Source organism: Rhinatrema bivittatum, chromosome 9 (genome assembly GCF_901001135.1).
Source record: "Rhinatrema bivittatum chromosome 9, aRhiBiv1.1, whole genome shotgun sequence".
NCBI lineage: Eukaryota > Metazoa > Chordata > Amphibia > Gymnophiona > Rhinatrematidae > Rhinatrema > Rhinatrema bivittatum.
The window spans coordinates 245,426,308-245,444,098 of NC_042623.1; positions in this window are offsets into that span (position 1 = coordinate 245,426,308).

Sequence of the window (17,791 nt, forward strand, 5' to 3'; positions counted from 1 at the left end):
TTCTGTGTTGTTCTCTTGCCAAACACGTATTTAGTGCCATCTAAGGCCTTAAGGGGCTTATGTCAGTACCTCCAACAAAGTAGGTGTCATATATACCTCTGACAGATGTGTTTTATATGGCCAGGTATACATAATAATTGCCAAGGAAGGACTAGCAATACCTCATTAACAGTTATGGACAAACTGCCACACACATCAATGTTGTTTGATGACAAACATTCCAGGAACATACGCATTGCCCATGTGTAGGTGCACAAAGTGCTGCAGGTAGTCAATACTCAATAGATAAGTGTTTCAATGTGTGACTTGGTGAGTGACGTGCTGTGTTACCCTCTGTCAATCTCTGTTTCTGGGGGTGCTGTTGCAATACAAGGTCCCTCCCTTACCACAGCATTCCATACCCCTGAGTAGGCACAGTATATGTATTCATTTTGCATACACTGCTTTTGAGCAGCAGGGATAGAGTGCTTTCACTCTTGAGAAGGGGCGCTTCTGAGAGTTGACCATATGGGCTGAAGTATGCATGGCTTCAGGGCTTGCACTCTAAAATTTCCCCTAGTCCGCTCACTATACCTAGTGTTGAGAGAGGGGCAGAGGTGTGAAAAGTGACAGTATCACTCATCAAATATGCAGTCTTACAAGTGTGCATATTGACATTTGCCCATAATGCACACCGTGCAATCCCCGCCATGGAGGCTTTTCCACCTAGTACTTGGAGTGGGCTTAATAGTCCAGTTATTTGGGGCTGTGCAGGCTACCCAGAGCTTAAGCTGTCATTGAGGCTTGTCATTTTAGGGAGGGAGGAAATGGGTATTAAGAAGCTCTCAACTGAATGTGGGTATGCTGGGATGGTAGTTCTATTTGAGAGTCTCTTTTTCCAGACACTGATCTTCTTACTCTCTGTTGAACATATCATGCACAGTAGACATAGAGGCTGCCACCCTAGGCTGCATCCTTGGACATTCACTCTGTCTTCTGTATATGCTGGCAGGGTTGGACTACGTTCTTTCTGCCATATGTAGGTCTATAGCTTTCCTGTGCATACATAGAGGTGGTGTGGCCATATCTGCTGTACAATCTAGGTGTTATGGTTTTGTAAGAATGTGAACCCTGGGCCGAGATGAGAGATGTCTCCGCCCACAGGGAGGAGCCCTGTGAGCCTCACCATTGGTGGGCATGGTCTCAGTGATGTAGGACACAGCTGTTATAGAGACTTTATTAAGAAGAAAGATAACCCGTGGAGCAGGAAATGCAAATAAACACAGTTCTTGAGCAATAGGCTATACCCAGGGTGATACCGCTGATGAGAAGATCCAGTAGTGGCCCACAGCACGGGGTACACCAGGAGATTCCTTCAGATGTATAGAGATTACCTCAGAAGTGCAGATCCTGTAGTGGCCCGAAGCATGGGGTACGCCAAGGATGACAGTACTGAAGATGAAAATGTTGATATTGTCTGAGGTGCAGGAACCCAGAAGTGGATCTTGTAGCAGATGCGACAATACCCTGCAGCTCAGGATATGGTGGAATAATATCTACTGAAGAGGAACGGTAGTGGCCCGAGGCACGGGGTACACCGTAGGGAATTTCAGTAAGGCTGGTATCGAAGAAGACTTGTAGAAGATACTCACAAGAGGAAGTTCCAGGAGAGAGTCCCGAGAAGCGGGTCAGGAGTATTCCAAGGCAGGAAGGCTCTCTGAGGAGTGGATAGCCAGGAATGCAGAAGGGCCCCCATGGAGCAGGTACCTAGAGCGTCCAAACACCAGGAGAAGACACTGGAACTGAAATCCAAGAATGGAGCGGATTCAGCAACGAGAGAACTTGCTAACTCGTAGAAGCACAGGGCCAGTCAGCTTAAGTACAGCAGCAAGTTGACATCATTCGGAGGGGACACCCCCGAGGTTCCCACCATGACGTGTACAAAGGAGGCCCGCGCGCACGCCTTAGGTGATTCCGGAAACAAGATGGCGGTAGGCAGCACCCACGCCATCCCGGGAATGCTGGGGAGGTCGGCAGTGGTTGGAGGAGGCCACCATTCATCCTAGGATTGATGGTGCGGGGAAAAAAAGAGGTGAGCATGAGAGGTCACAGCCATCTGCAACCGACGGGCATAACAGTACCCCCCTTCTTAGGGCCCCTCCCTGGGAGTTTTGGTTTCCTAGGATGTGACAGGTGAAATTGTCTGATCAACTCCTTGTCGTGGATGTTGCTTGCAGGCTCCCAACTATTCTCCTCTGGTCCAAATCCTTCCCAGGATATGAGGTACTCCCAGCGGCTTCCATGTTTCCTTACATAAAGGATATCTTCCACCTGATAAGTAATGTCCTCCTCAGCAGAGAGAGGCTGAGGTTTAGGTGTCTTCCTCGAAAATTCTGACAAGATGAGCGGTTTTAGAAGAGAGATGTGAAAACCGTTATCTGATGTTGAGCACCCTGAAGCCATGGGTGCCATTCTTCAAACGCCAATTTGATTGCAAGTAGCTCCTTGTCTCCTATCCCATACTTTCGCTCAGCAGGGGAGACGCGCAGAGGGAAAAAGGAGCAGGGATGTAAGGTATGGTTGTCACTATATTAGCTAAAGGCAGCAGCAACTCTAACGTCTGTAGCATCCATCTCGACTACGAAAGGTCGTCTGGGATCAGGGTGGCATAAACATGGCTCTTGAAGAAACACCTTTTTGAGTTCCTGGAAGGTAGTCACAGCTTCTGGAGACCACTGAAAGGGATTGGCCCCCTTGCATAGCATGGCAGTAAGAGGCGCGGTCAAAGCTGAATAGTGATGAATGAATGATCTGTAGTAGTTGGTGAATCTGAGGAATCTTCATAGAGCTTTAAGACCAGTAGGTTGGGGCCAGTCCTGGATGCTTTTGTTTTTTTGTGGATCAATCTGGAACCCCTGGCTGGACCCCACATAGCCCAAAAAAGGAACAGACTCCTTGTGGAAGGAGCATTTCTCTAATTTTGCATACAGGTGGTTATCTCTTAGTCTCTAAAAACCTTGGAGACATCCAATTGATGAGTCTCGAGGTTCTGAGAAAAAACCTGTATGTCATCTAGATACACTACTATGCAGTTGTACAGCATATCCCTGAAGATTTCATTCATCATGTTTTGAAATACAGCCAGGGCACTGCAAAGGCCAAAGGGCATGACTAAATATTCAAAATGGCTGTCACGGGTATTAAATGCTGTTTTCCATTCATCGCCATGGCGTATTCGGACCAAATTATATGCTCCTCTGAGGTCCAGCTTCATGTATATTTTGGCTCCTTGGAGCCTATCAAAGAGTTCAGAGATCAATGGCAATGGATAGCGGTCCTTCATGGTGATCTCATTCAAGCCGCGGTAGTCTATACATGGGTGAAGGGATCCATCCTTCTTACCCATGAAAAAGAATCCGGCTCTGGCAGGAGACTTTGAAGGCCAAATGAAGCCCTTCATCAAGTTCTCTTGAATATAGGCAGACATAGCCTTGGTCTCGGACAGAGAAAGTCGGTACAGCCTTCCTCTGGGAGGCTCGGAATTGAGCAATAAGTTTATGGTGCAGTCAAAGGATCGGTGAGGTGGTAGAGTATCTGCCGCTTTCTTAGAAAATACTAGAGATGTGCAATCGTTTATCACGAATTAGGCAATTACAACGAAATTGCCTAATTCGTCGTGGGTCGGAGGCCCCGAAACCCGAAAAGGATTTTCACCGAACTTCGGGGAAAATCCGTTTTTCGAGTTTGTATGGGGAGAGGGGCACTTTTTTTTTTCTAAATTAAAAACCACCCCAAACATTAAGATTAACTATAATACAACCACCCCCCCATCCCGATCCCTCCCCAAGACTTACTAACATCCCTGGTGGTCCAGCGGGGTCCCGGGTGCCATTTGTCCCTCTGTGCCCGGTGTGCCAGCCTCGCTCAAAATGGTGCTGATAGCCTCTGAACTACTATGTCACAGGGGCTACCGGCGCCATTGGTCAGCCCCTGTCACATGGCCATTGGCGCCATCTTGTGCCCCTACCATGTAACAGGGGCTGACCAATGGCACGGGTAACCCCTGTGACATAGTATGGGCAAAGGCTATCGGCGCCATTTTGATTACTGGCAGCTGACAACGAAATCGCTCCCGGACCCCCGCTGGACCCCCAGGGACTTTTGGCCAGCTTGGGGGGGCCTCCTGACCCCCCCAAGACTTGCCAAAAGTCCCTGGGGGTCCAGTGGGGGTCTGGGAGTGATCTCCTGTCCTCGGACTGTCGGCTGCCAGTAATCAAAATGGCGCCGATAGCCTTTGCCCATACTATGTCACAGGGGCTATTGGCGCCATTGGTCGGTTGCTCCTACCATGTGACAGGTGCTGACCAATGGTGCCGGTAGCCCCTGTGACATATATAATGTATTAAAATGAATTTAAATGCTTGGGGTGGGTTTTTTTTAGCTTTGTTTTCCCGCGTTGTTTTTTGGACCGGTTTCTGTTTTCCCCATTTAATTTTTTTCGGTTTTCAAAAAAACTAAACGAGAAAAACCGAACTTTACCACGAAGTATCCGAGTCAAAAAACGACCCGGTAGAAAAAAATGAAGCACATCTCTAGAAAATACATCCTGGTAAGACGAGTACTGCTGAGGTAAACCCGGAAGGGAGTTGTTAGGCAAGGCGTAGGAGTCACCGCCTCTAAGCATTTTTCATGGCAAGCTTTTCCCCATTGGGACAGTTCTAGGGTACTCCACTCGAATTAGGTTGAGTGTATCTGTAGCCATGGCAGTCTGAGTACCATCGGATGTATAGCCTTATCCAGGAGTAGGAACAAAATGGTCTTGGAGTGTAGAGACCCCGTGCAGAGATGAAGAGGCTGAGTGGTATAGGAGACCTCACCAGGTAGTGGCTCACCGTGTATAGAGGACTGTAGCAGTGGAGTGGGTGTCTGAACAGTGGGGATTCGTAGGTGCTCTACAAGTTGTCAGAGTATGAAATTCCCACCGGCACCAGAGGCCACTAGGGCTAGTATGTGGAATTCGAGGGCATCTGAGATAATGGAGACTGGAAGAGTCAGTGGAGGAGATGGAGAAGTTAGATCTAGGAAGAGTCCTCCGGTGGATCCTAGGTCTGCAAGTTTCCAGGACAGATAGGACAGGAGGGCACAGCGTGGCCAGGTTGTCCGCAGTACATGCAGAGACCTAGTCTCTTTCGGTAATGCCTTTCCTTCATCGTAAGGTGGCTGCGGCCTAGTTGCATGGGTTCTTCCTCCTCGATACTGGTTGCGGGAGGAGTCTGAGTAACCAACACTGGACGAGAGTGTGGAACCCCTGGTGACATCTTTTTAGGACCTTTTACCTCTTGTGACTGCTCACGCAGATGACGATCAATTTGTCCCGCAAGGTCAATGAGAGAGTCCAGAGTATTGGGGAGTTCACGTGCTGCTAACTTGTCTTTGATGCGAGAGTTAAGACCTTCCAGGAAAATAGCCTGCAGGCAACCCAGGTCCCAATGTAGCTCCAAGGACAAGGTTTTAAACTCAATAACATAATCAGTCAAAGGTTTGGTACCTTGTTGTAAATGCAGGAGTGCAGATCCAGCGACAATCTTGTGGGTGGGGTCTTCAAATACAGGATGAAAGAAAGCAAGGAAGCCTGTCAAATCCTTGAGAATTGGATCATTACGCTCCCAGAGAGGTGAAGCCCAGGCCAGGGCTTTCCCATCTAAAAGAGACAGTATATAAGTAGTTTGTAGTATATATGTAGGTTGTAGTGAAAAGTGTATACAGCACTGATTTAGAAAGCCCCTGCATAACAGGGGATCACCTGTAAAAAGAGTAGGTGCTGGCAAGGGCACGGAGAATTGTACAGGCATCACGTTTGGAGAGGAAATGGCCTTGTCAGGTGTTGATGTAAAATTCAGCCGAGAGTTTAGCTGATTAAAGGTGTTGGCCAAAGTCTCTAATGTCCTTTGTTGCTCAGCAAGATGTTGGGCCAGGCATGGCCTGAAGGGCTGAGACCTGAGCCGGGCCCATGGAGTTAGCTATCTGTTATGCTTTTGTAAGAATGTAAACCCTGGGCCAAAATGAGAGATTTCTTGCCCACAGGGAGGAGCCCTGTGAGCCTCACTGTCAGTGGGCGTGGTCTCAGTGATGTAGACACAGCTGTGATAAAGAATTTATTAAGAAGAAAGACAAGGCATAACCCGCAGAGCGGGAAATGCAAATAAACATAGTTCTTGAGCAATAGGGTAGACCCAGGGTGATACCACTGATGAGAAGATCCAGAGTGGCCTGCAGCGCAGGGTACACCAGGAGATTCCTTCAGATGCGAGGAGATTACCTCAGAAGTGCAGATCCAGTAGTGGCCCACAACACGGCGTAAGCCAAGGATGACTGTACTGAAGATGAAGATGTTGATATATTGAGGTGCAGGAACCCGGAAGTGGATCTTGTAGCAGATGCGGCAATACCCTGCAGCTCAGCATATGCTAGAACAATATCTACTGAAGAGGAACGGTAGTGGCCCGAGGCATGGGGTACACTGTAGGGAACTTCAGTAAAGCTGGTATCGAAGAAGACATGTAGAAGGTATTCACAAGAGGAAGTTCCAGGAGAGAGTCCCGAGAAGCGGGTCAGTAGTCCAAGGCAGGAAGTCTCTCAGAGGAGCAGAGAGCCAGGAATGCAGAAGGGCCCCCGTGGAGCGGGTACCCAGAGCGTCCAAACACCAGGAGAGGACACTGGAACTGGAGATCCAAGAATGGAGTGGATTCGGCAACGAGAGAACTCCTTGCTAACTCATAGAAGCACAGGGCCAGTCAGCTTAAGTACAGCAGCAAGTTGACGTCATTCGGAGGGGACGCCCCCGAGGTTCCCGCCATGACATGTACAAAGGAGGCCCTTGTGCTCGCACGCGCACCTTAGGTGATTCCGGAAACAAGATGGCGGTCGGCAGCGCCCACGCCATCCTGGGAATGCTGGGGAGGTCGGCAGTGGTTGGCGGAGGCCGCCATTCATCCTAGGATTAATGGTGCATGGAAAAAAGAGGTGAGCATGAGAGGTTGCAGCCGTCTGCGACCGACGGGCATAACACTAGGGGACAGGTTTTGCTTGGCACGTTTGGTGCTTAACTTGTACACTAACCAACCTTTCCCTTCAACACTGCCTCGTAGTTGGTGACTGATGGAACAGAGTGTCAGCTGCTGTGTATCAATTATGGGGGGGAGGAGTGAGGGAGTATAGTCATGTCAAGAATGTCCACAGGCGAAGAACAGAGGGTCTAGAGGGCTGTTGATGTTTGGGACCTGGCAGCCTTCCACAGAAGGGCTGCCATCCCTGGGCTGCCTTCGGGATCTGGAAACTACCTATAAGGTCATCCTTACCTTTCATATATTATACAGATCCCCAAGCCTTGCCAATACAGAGGTGCCAGCCAGTCAGTGGAAGGCTGCCTGTCCCAAGCAGCAGCAGCCCTCTAGGCCCTCTCTTCTTCACCTGTGGACATTCTTGACACGACTATATTCCCTCACTCCTTCCCCAATAGTTGTCCGACAGCAGCTGACACTCTGTTCCAACTATCAGCAAGCAGTTGTCAAAATAGGTTTACTGTGAAAAGTAAAAATGGGTACAGATAGCCTTTGAGTCATGAAGAAAGTGAGAGGTCCGAAGATGAAGTCTTGTGTGATGATGACTCTAACTTCCCTTTAACACCACTCAAGCTCTACATGTGCACAATATACTGTGTTAGGCAGCTAGCTACTGTTCATCTTACATACTGGCCCATGTACCGTATTTTCCAGTGTATAAGTTGTGATATTTTTTCAACGATTTCAGTGACTGCGACTTATACACCAGTACGACTTATAAACTGTTGCAATCTCTCTCTCTCTCTTAGCCTGTGCTGTTAATCTCGCTGTACAAATAGGTGCAACTTATACAAAGGTGCAACTTATATAAAGGTGCGACTTATACAAAGGTGTAACTTATCTACCAACTTTTTCGTCAAAGTGGCAATTTAAAGGGGGATACGACTTATTAATTGGAAAATACGGTAATCATGAGTTAACTAAGATTATGCAGTGTGAAGAAGGCAACAAGAGGCAATACTTAAGGTCCCCAGAAATAAACTCTTCTTTACCTCTTGCTGTTTTCCTTAGGAGCATGCACTGAGTGTTTAATTGTATGGCCTACCCCATATGGACTTGCCTGCCAGGGCATGCTAGCATGCAAGGTCATGTGGAGGGCAAACCTTGTGAACCCTTTACACAAATACCACATAATGAAAGGAGGCAACCAAGAAGTGTATTTTCTTTTTTTATTTTCAAAAATTTTTGAAAATATCCCAAGAAAAATCTTGTACAGCAAAACGGTGGCATACAAATAGGCAATATACATAAAGAAATATTTGCATTTACAATAAATATTTGTAGGCAACCTAAATTATAGAAATGTTGGGGAGGCAGAAATAAGTGATCAATAATAAAAGAATATGTCCAGTTAGGAAAACAGTACGCCTAAAATTGCCACTACTTTACTTTTAATAGCCTAAACTGGGGTGGTTTCTACACGGGCTCTTGCATCTATGAAAGCTTTAAGCTGTACAGGTTCAAGAAAGCTATAATTTACATTTATATGCGTTGTACATTTGCAAGGGTATTTGAGAGTGAACGAAGCCCCTAGTTGAAGAACTGAAGGTCTCAATACGAGAAACTCTCTACGTCGGACTTGTGTCGATTTTATAACGTCCGGGTATATCCATATCGGATGTCCGTGGAATTTTAGCTGTCTATTTCTGAGGAATAACTTTATAACATAGTTCCGATCGGATAGAAACGCAAAAGAGATTAGTAATTGTTGTCTTGATTTAACTTCCGTATCAGTAGTCATCTCCAGCATGTTAGATAGATTCATCTCTTGAGCTTGGTCTCCTTCAGTTTCTATTCCCTCAACTGGAGGTAATACACCTTCATAATGACAGGTAAAGCGGCTTCTGGTATCTTAAGAATAGACTTCATGTAGTTTCTAAATAACTCGAGAGGAGAAATCATTTGCATAACAGGGAAATTTAGTATTCTGAGGTTGTGGACCCTGAGGGTGTTTTCCACCCTCTCAAACCTTTTGTTGGTTACATTTTCTGAAATAATCAATTTTTATTGCACTTTTTCAATCTTAGAAATTTTCTTATCCAACTCATCGACTTTTTCCCCATATTTTGAAATAAGTTTATTATTTATTATCAATTGATTTCTAGTTTCAATTGTAGCTTGTGCAAGCACATTAATAGAGGATTCAATTGACTTAAATGCTGTCCATATCCCCTCTAGGGTAATCTTTTCTGGTGTAAAAATATTAATGCCTGCCGCTAAAGCCTCAAAGATGCCGCCTCCCACTTCCATACCCAGCCGTATACCCTTCTCGGTACCTTCTGGTGTTATAGATGTCTCCTTCCTTCTAGCCCCCAGCTCGGAGTCTGGCCTTAGATGTTACAATCCACTCCTTTGGACCTGAGAAGTTTCCTCTCTTAGTCCTTGGGCTCCGAGACTGTTTGCCTCCTGGAAAGCGACGTTTCTCTCACTCCGGCTCAACTCCGAAGGGGTCCACGCGGCTTCCGGGGTGACAGATATCGCGTAGTTTCCCGGGTATATGGGTCTTTTGGGCTCACCGGGGCTTAAGGTTACATCATGGGTCTTGGGAGAGACGTCTCGCTCTAGCTGTACTCTCCCAGCGACCAAGCATTCCGGAGACGAAATAGTGGCTGCTGAAAAAAACCCTCGATTCGTGGCTGCTGGGGGTCAATAGAGGGCGATTCATCTTTCGCCTCTCTAAGCCTCCCCTTTCTCTTGGTGTGTGGCATGAGGAAATAGTAAAGCAGGTAAGAGCCACTAACTCGAGCGTCTATCTCAGTCCACGCTTAGGCGGCCATCTTGCCTCTGAAGAAGTGTATTTTTCTAACCAGTGAACACTTTATTAGGGAAGACATGTAGGCCACTGTTTGAAATCAAGTCGAACTCTTAGGTAATCACAAATACAAGGACAAGATAGCAAATAGCACAAAATATTGTACATTATATGCACAGCACATTCTGTGTAGACCTGCACATACATTGTTTGAAATGTCATCATTACATATACAGGTTTAACATCTTATCCTTTTGGCAAATTCATGATTACAACAAAAACCATAGAAAGCAGAAGTGGCATGTCCAATAGCTGATAGCAGTCATGCTATGTGATGGCTAGGAAAAGGCCCCAAAACAGTCTATGCTGAAAGAGTGCACTCAAGGGGACATCCTAAGGGCCAAGGCAGCAGAGTTCGAAGGCAGCAGGACCAGGACCAAAGAGAGCAACATGGAGGCAGGAGGCCCAGGAGATGACACAGCAGCATGGAGGCAGCAGCAGCATTAGCTGAGATGAGACACCAGCATCTGGAGCAGGAGATGAGACATGATGAGGAGGCAGCAGCTAGACCATGATTGGAAGATGCATCAAGGAGGATAGAATATGGGCAGAGCATCGAAGAGGGCTTTAGAGTTAGGCTGGTGGACCACAATGACTGACAGTGGACCATCCCTTCTGTGTGCTGGCACAGGAATACTGCACATTTGCATTTTATCCAAATAACTTCTAACATAGACCTAGATTCATCAAATCGCTATAAATATAGCGAAAAACCCGCGATTAAAAAAGGGTATGGTTAGGCTAATTTGCAGCCAGCTACATCGCACAGATACATACCGCATGCGGCATTGTGTCAGTGCACATAGCTTTGTGTCAGCGCACATGGTGTTGTGTCAGCGCATCACGTGTATGTGATTTCAAAACCATTTTGCATTAGACACAGATCTCTGTTTGATTTCATGATGACTCCAGCTTGACTTGTATTGAAACCAAGAGCATAACTAGACCATTAATTTGGTTCTGGTCCACAATCTGTTACATTTTTTTGTGTCCAAACCCATGTTGTTCCTTGTAGTTTCCAGTTGTCTGTGGACAGGGTAGCTTCTGCTGTTTTTCAGAGAACTGCCTACTAATCCTCTTGTCTTCTAACAGTACAGGACCAGGCATAGACATTAAGGAAATAGAGCTTCTTAAAGAAAATTGAGACTCTCCTTTAGGAAAATAGTTGTTGCTTAGTACAAAAATATTGAAATAGGAAGAGGGTTCATCGCTGCGTGTCCGGCTGCATTGGCACCGTGGCCGGGCCTGGCACTTCCAACTACCAGCTCTGGTTTCCCCTCACTTGCAGCCACCGCCAGTGCCTCTCGTCCTCGGCACCCCCGGATGTCTCCAGGCCCATCGGGGCCTTCAGTCTCGAAACGCTCCTCACGTCGGTGCTCGGCATCTTCCATGGTGTCGGCCCCGCCCCTAGGCGCGCGCGCGCGGATACGCAGCCCTTTAAAGGGCCCAGCGCAGGAAGCCAGTCCCCGGCGCCCGCCGATGACCTCACATGAGATCAGTATAAAAGGCAAGGCCCAGTCCCCAGAGCCTCGCCTTGGCAATCGGGTCGACACTGTTGATGCTCTAGTTTGCCTCGTTTGTTCCAGCGTCTCCTGTTCCAGTGTCTCTTCATTCCCTGTGTCTCCTTGAGTTCCTGTAGCCTTCTCAGGTAGTACCTCTTCGGACTGACCTCTGGTATTGACCTCTGCCTGCTTGACCATTCTTCTGTCTGCCACTGGAACTGACCACTGCCTGCCTGACCATTCTTATGTCTGCTGCCTGGAACTGACCACTGCCTGCCTGATCATTCTGTCTGCTGCCTGGTACTGACCACTGCCTGACTGACATTCTCCTGCCTGTCACCTGGAACTGACTCTGGTATTGACCCCTGCTTTGGCTGACTATTCTTGGACTGATACTCTAGCTCTGACCCTGCGCTTCACTCGGATACTCTCTTCTGGCCTTCTGTGACTACCAGACCAACCTGCTTGGAAACTAACTACAGCTTCCACTTGACTAGCCCCGCAGGCGCTGCCTGCCTCGCCAGGAGAACCTCCCTGAACTGTTACCTCCCTGAGGCCTCTGGAGCTTCCAGTTCAGGGCTAGTCTGTCCATTCAGCATCAGCCGTGCACCCTTGCTTGTGGTGGGCACACCCCTCTGCTATCTCTCCAGGAGACCACCAGAGGCTCACCTAAGTCCAGGCGGTCCGGGTAACCAAGGGCTCAACCTGCAGAAACCCCGGACTGTTATTGGTGAAGCTCCAGTTAGCCTCTGTCTCCTCGTGTGCTTCGCCTCCTGGTGGCAGGCACTTTCTGGGTCTGACCAGAGGGCCGTACCAATCTTGCACCAGGCCAATGGTCCACCTCCAGCACAACACTCATCCTTGTTCAGCAGTTTCATATATTCATTAACAATGCAGAATTTATTTTTCCTTATTGCTTCTATGGGTTAGCTAATTGATTATTTTCTATGCATATAGAAGAATGCAGAATATTACAAAGACATGAAGAAAATTAATGACTTAAATTAGTCAAATAATAAACAGAAATAATTCAGATAGATAACAAAGGCCATAGGAATCAACAAAACTGATCAAGAAAACTGTGATCTAATATGATCATAAAACCATTAGAGTTGTCATAATAAATTAACTAAGGTTTAAACCAAAGTGATTCACAATGTCATAAATTCATGAATATGTTATTTATTGTTGACAGGAAAGGTAAAAATCTATCTAGAATTTTAGGTATTGGAGATATCACCAGGGAATTACAATGCAAGATAAACAGGTCCTACAATATGGGAAACATTTATAAATGTCACAAATTGATGTTGTTCACCAGAAATAGCATCCATGAAAATGACAAAGATGCACTAAAGAAGACATAATAAAACACTATGAATTGTTACTTACCCAAAGGATGATCACATGAATATTAAAATATCATTTATATTTTTCTAACTTACTCATAAAGACCTATGCAATAAAACTCATGCTAAAACCATTTTAGTATATGTTCCCTAAAAGTGTTTTTATGCATGCTAAAATCTGATTTAAGGGGTAGTGATTGGTGAAAAATGTTTAAGCAGGAGGAATAGAAGTAGAAGGAGTTGACTGGCCCTTTTGTTTTGCAATGGGGCAGGTAAAGAAAGGGACCGCCAGGACACAGTGGCCTGGAGGAGTCAGCTTGCATGCTTTTGGGCCCAGTTTCAGAGTGGCACCCTACAGGAGCTCTCTGCCTGTGGCCATGCATGAGAGACTTTCGTCCTCATGAGGAAATGACCAGAAACTGGGGATGAAGAAGAAGGGTTCCTCCCTTGGAGGAAAGTGGCAAGAAGAGCGGGAGTCTGGGGTGATTACAAAATGAAGAGCTCCCCAAGAGGTCCAAGATGTGGAGGATGCCGGGGAAGCGTGGAATTTGAACGAGAAGACAGGTGACCAAGGGGTCATGAGTAGATCCCGGGAAGTTGCATGTCCCCTATGGATGTGAATTTTAATATGGAGGACAAAAGGAATGTAAGCGTAGTGGTGATCCTGTTCCAAGGTTAGGTGTAGTTGAGAGAGGAAGGGAAAAATGTACCAACTGGGGAGGTGGGAAATGGTACATTGTAGAATATAAACTTTATATTCCTGTAGGAGAGGGGTTGAGAGAGAAGGGAGTGGGTATCTCCAATGGAAGTAGTTAGTGGGTTACTCCCATCCTGAGAGTAGAGTGTATTGATCTGACTATTGTATCCCATGAATTCTGAGCATTCAGTATTTATTTGCATGCCTCATCCTACTGCTGTAAATAGTGACTGGCTTTGTGAACCAAAAATAAAGTTGCTAACATGCCAGCATTAAGGGGGAGGGCTTGGGGCTAGATTTCATGGAGGGGAGGGAGAGGATCCTGGAAGTTCTCCCTGTTCAGTCCAGATAAGTGAGGCTACGCTTGCAGACTCTATTTGGTTCCACTTCGACTTCTTCATGACCCATTTATGAGAACCAACTTGTAACTCTTCCATCATTTTATGTATCTGAGGTTAACCAGATAATTTATCTGGCTAAGTCTGAATATTGGAGTTAACCAGATAAATTATCCAGCTAAGTTAATTTCGAAACATCCCCAGAATGCCTCCAACTTATCTGGCTAACTTTTATCTGGCTAAATAGCCAGATAAATTAAAGCAGTTTAAAGAGTTGGGAAATTTAAAAACTCGTGGTTTGTCTAAGTCCCAAACTTAGCTGGAGAAACTGCTTGAATATTTACTTTATAATTGATAAAGAGATCAATTTTCAAAGGGACCTCTGCAGGTAAAACAGGATTGTACATGCAGACATGGCCTTTTACAAAATTTCTCTCCAAATATGAGGGGTAAACTGTCATATTAAGCTTGTGATTTTACCTCTTCTGTGAAGAGGTATTCCTTGGGGGGCAGAGTTGGGGAAGAGGTTTGGACTTATCTTGCATGCTTTGCGATTTTATAAAGTATTCATGTAAATTTTCGGGGACAATTTGTGCACATGCTGTATCAATATAACTTATTTATTTTATTTATTTAAAGGCTTTTATATACCGGAGTTCATGCACTAGTGCATACCACTTCGGTTTACACGGAACAAGGAACAGAAAATTACATCAAACAGATTGAACAATTAAACAAATATACAATTACATCCAACAATTGGGTATAAATAACATGGCTAACTTAGTAGGAACTTAGAGTTAGAGGTGAAGGAGAGAAATAGTACCAAGTGGTAATAGATCAATGTTAATAGCTGAATAATAAATATAAATAGTAAATACAAGTTCTTATAATAAATACAGGTGTTTACAGATTACAGTCTTCATGAAAAGTTTACGTCTACAGAATAGGGTTAAGTAAATAAGAACTGGCGGTTATTTCTATAGGAATGAAGACTTCAAAAACTAAGGTTACATCTGGATTAAGAGGTATTGGTGTAGCATGTTCAAATATTTAATGATTTGGAATTGTGAGACCAAGGATAAAATTAGGAGTTGTTTGATATGATTATAAAAGCGAGAATGATTCAAGTTCTGGGATGTGGTTCTGAGCTAGACCTTTAAGTGTAGGCTTTTGTAAAGAGCCAGGTCTTGAGTTTCTTTTTGAATGTTCGAGTACACGTTTCGAGGCGAATGTCCGTGGGGAGGGCATTCCAATGAAGGGGGCTGGCAGTCGAGAATGCACGTTTCTTGAGTGAGGACTTGGCTGAAGGTACGTGTAAGGTGCCTAAGTATTTGTTTCTGATTGGTCGTGAAGACTCGTGTAGGCGAAGTGGAAGGCTTAGATCTAGCGACGTTTGTGAATGGATGTTCTTGTGTGTTATAGTTAGCACTTTGAAAATGATTCTGGATCTGATGGGGAGCCAGTGTAAGTGTTTTAGTATGGGTGTTATGTGTTCACTTCTGCTGGTGTTAGTAAGAATCCTTGCGGCGGAGTTCTGCAACATTTGTAGAGGTTTTGTGGTTATGGTTGGAAGGTCTATAAGCAGAGAGTTGCAGTAATCGATTTTGGAAAATAATATTGTTTGGAGGACTGTTCTGAAGTCCTGAAAATGCAGGAGAGGTTTCAGCTTTTTCAGAATATGTAGTTTATAATAGCATTCTTTCGTTGTGTTCTTGACAAATTCTTTGAGGTTCAGCCTTTTGTCTAAGGTGACCCCAAGGTCTCTTACTTGAGTGGAATTGATCATTGGTGGTGAGGTTAGGTTGTTGGTAGGCTGAAGGTTCTCATCTGGAGTGATAAGCAAAAGTTCTGTTTTTGACGTATTAAGTACTAGGTTAAGGCTAGATAGGAGTGAGTTTATGGACTGTAGACAATTGTTCCAGAAGTTGATGGTGCTGGAGATGGAGTCAGTGATTGGCAGCAGAATCTGAACATCGTCTGCGTATATGAAGTGTGTGACCTTAAGACTTGAGAGTAGATGACATAGGGGGAGAAGATAGATGTTAAAGAGGGTGGGGGAGAGAGAGGATCCTTGGGGAACTCCGAAAGAGGATTTGACCGGGAGGGAATCCTTGTTGCTGATTCTGACCTTGAAAGTCCTATTGTGTAGGAAGGATCTGAACCATTCCAGGGCTGATCCTGAGATGCCTATGTCTGAGAGCCGGTCGATCAGGATAGAGTGTTTTACGGTATCAAACGCAGCTGATAGGTCGAGGAGAATCAGGAGGTATGGGGTCTTTTTCTCCAGACCTACGAGGACTCTGTCAGTTAGAGAGGTTAGGAGGGATTCCGTACTAAGGGATTTGCGGAATCCGAATTGGACTGTTGTGAGTATTTTATGCTCTTCTAGGTATTCAGATAACTGTTTGTTGACTATCCTCTCCATAAGTTTGGCTACAAATGGAAGGTTAGCTATGGGGCGAAAATTAGCTGGGTCTGTAGGGTCCAAGTTGGGTTTTTTGAGGAGAGGTTTGAGGGTGGCTAGTTTCAGGATGTCTGGTACTAGTCCTTGGGTTAGCGAGCTATTAATTATCTCTGCTAAGGGCTTCGCTATGATGTTCGGAATGGTGAGTAGGAGTTTAGAAGGGATGGAATCTGTCGGGTGAGTGGAGGGTTTCATCTTTTTGAGAGTCATTTCTATTTCAAGTGAGGAGATAGGTTCGAATGAATCTAGGTTTATGTTCTGGTTGCGTGAAGGAGTGATGATAGAAGGAGTACTTGTGTAGGTAGACTTGGTAGGATCATTTTCACAGCGGACTTGTGTAGGTAGACTTGTGTAGGTAGACTTGTGTAGGTAGACTTGTGTGTAGGTAGACTTGTGTAGGTAGAACTTGTGTAGGTAGACTTGGTAGGATCATTTTCACAGCGGACTTATGCGCAGAAATCCACTTTGAAGATTGGTGTAACTTACCTGCTTTTTTTGCCGACTTCCTTATGCATGCTGTCTGAAAATTGCTACCAAAATAAAATATTTTGTATTTTCTAATTTTTCTTCTATTAGCTTAAAGATTGTTCTCCTAACATACATTCATATACTATAGTTTAGCTCTCCTCTTGGTTACAGTCAGTAAAATTTATTAACTGTATTGTAAGTCTCCAGAGCATTTAACATGTATGCTTGCTTACATTGTACATCTTCTAAAGATGCCACTGATGGCCCATTTTAACTTATTTATGTTTTCCTAGTTTACCTCCTGACACAATACAATTTTATTTTCCATTTTTCATATGCAATTGTTAATGTGGCTTAAACTAGGCAGAATGCAAATAAAACACATTAAATATTAACCACGCTACAGCGGGAACATAGTTTATCTTGTTATTTATATTCTTAAACAAAGAGTGCAGCGCATGCTCCAAACTTGCTCATGCAGCATATGTATAAAATAAACATTTTTGCTAATAGAAGTATAATCCACCAAGTCCAGAGAAATTAAAAAAAAAGAACAATATAGAGAGGGCAATTTTCAAAGCAATTTATGTGGGTAAAGTTGGCCTCTGTCAGTGTGGTTAAAAGTCTGATTTTATAAATTATCCCATAAAATACCATCCCATCACATCCATCCCCCCCTGAGTATTCATATGAAAAAGAGAAGAGAATCATAGTCACCTGTCAAGGATGATCACAGTAACAAACTTGTCGCCACCACCAAAAAATGTATTCTCTTGCTCTTAAAACATGGATTCTATTTTGCATTATTACTATTGAGAATAATGTGGGCAATTTATAAAAACAGGTCACATTGATGCAAAGGCCCAGGACACTTTTCAAAGGGAAAGTACTTTCCCTTTAAAAAATTGCTGAAAAGCCTGTGGGTAAAGAGTTTGCATCAATGTACCCAGTTTTGAAATGTACTCATTCTTAAATGGAAGGCACAAATATACTTTCTCTTTGAAAATTGCTTGGGAAAAAGTACTTATAGAGATTTATACTTGCTATTTCTGCTGGTA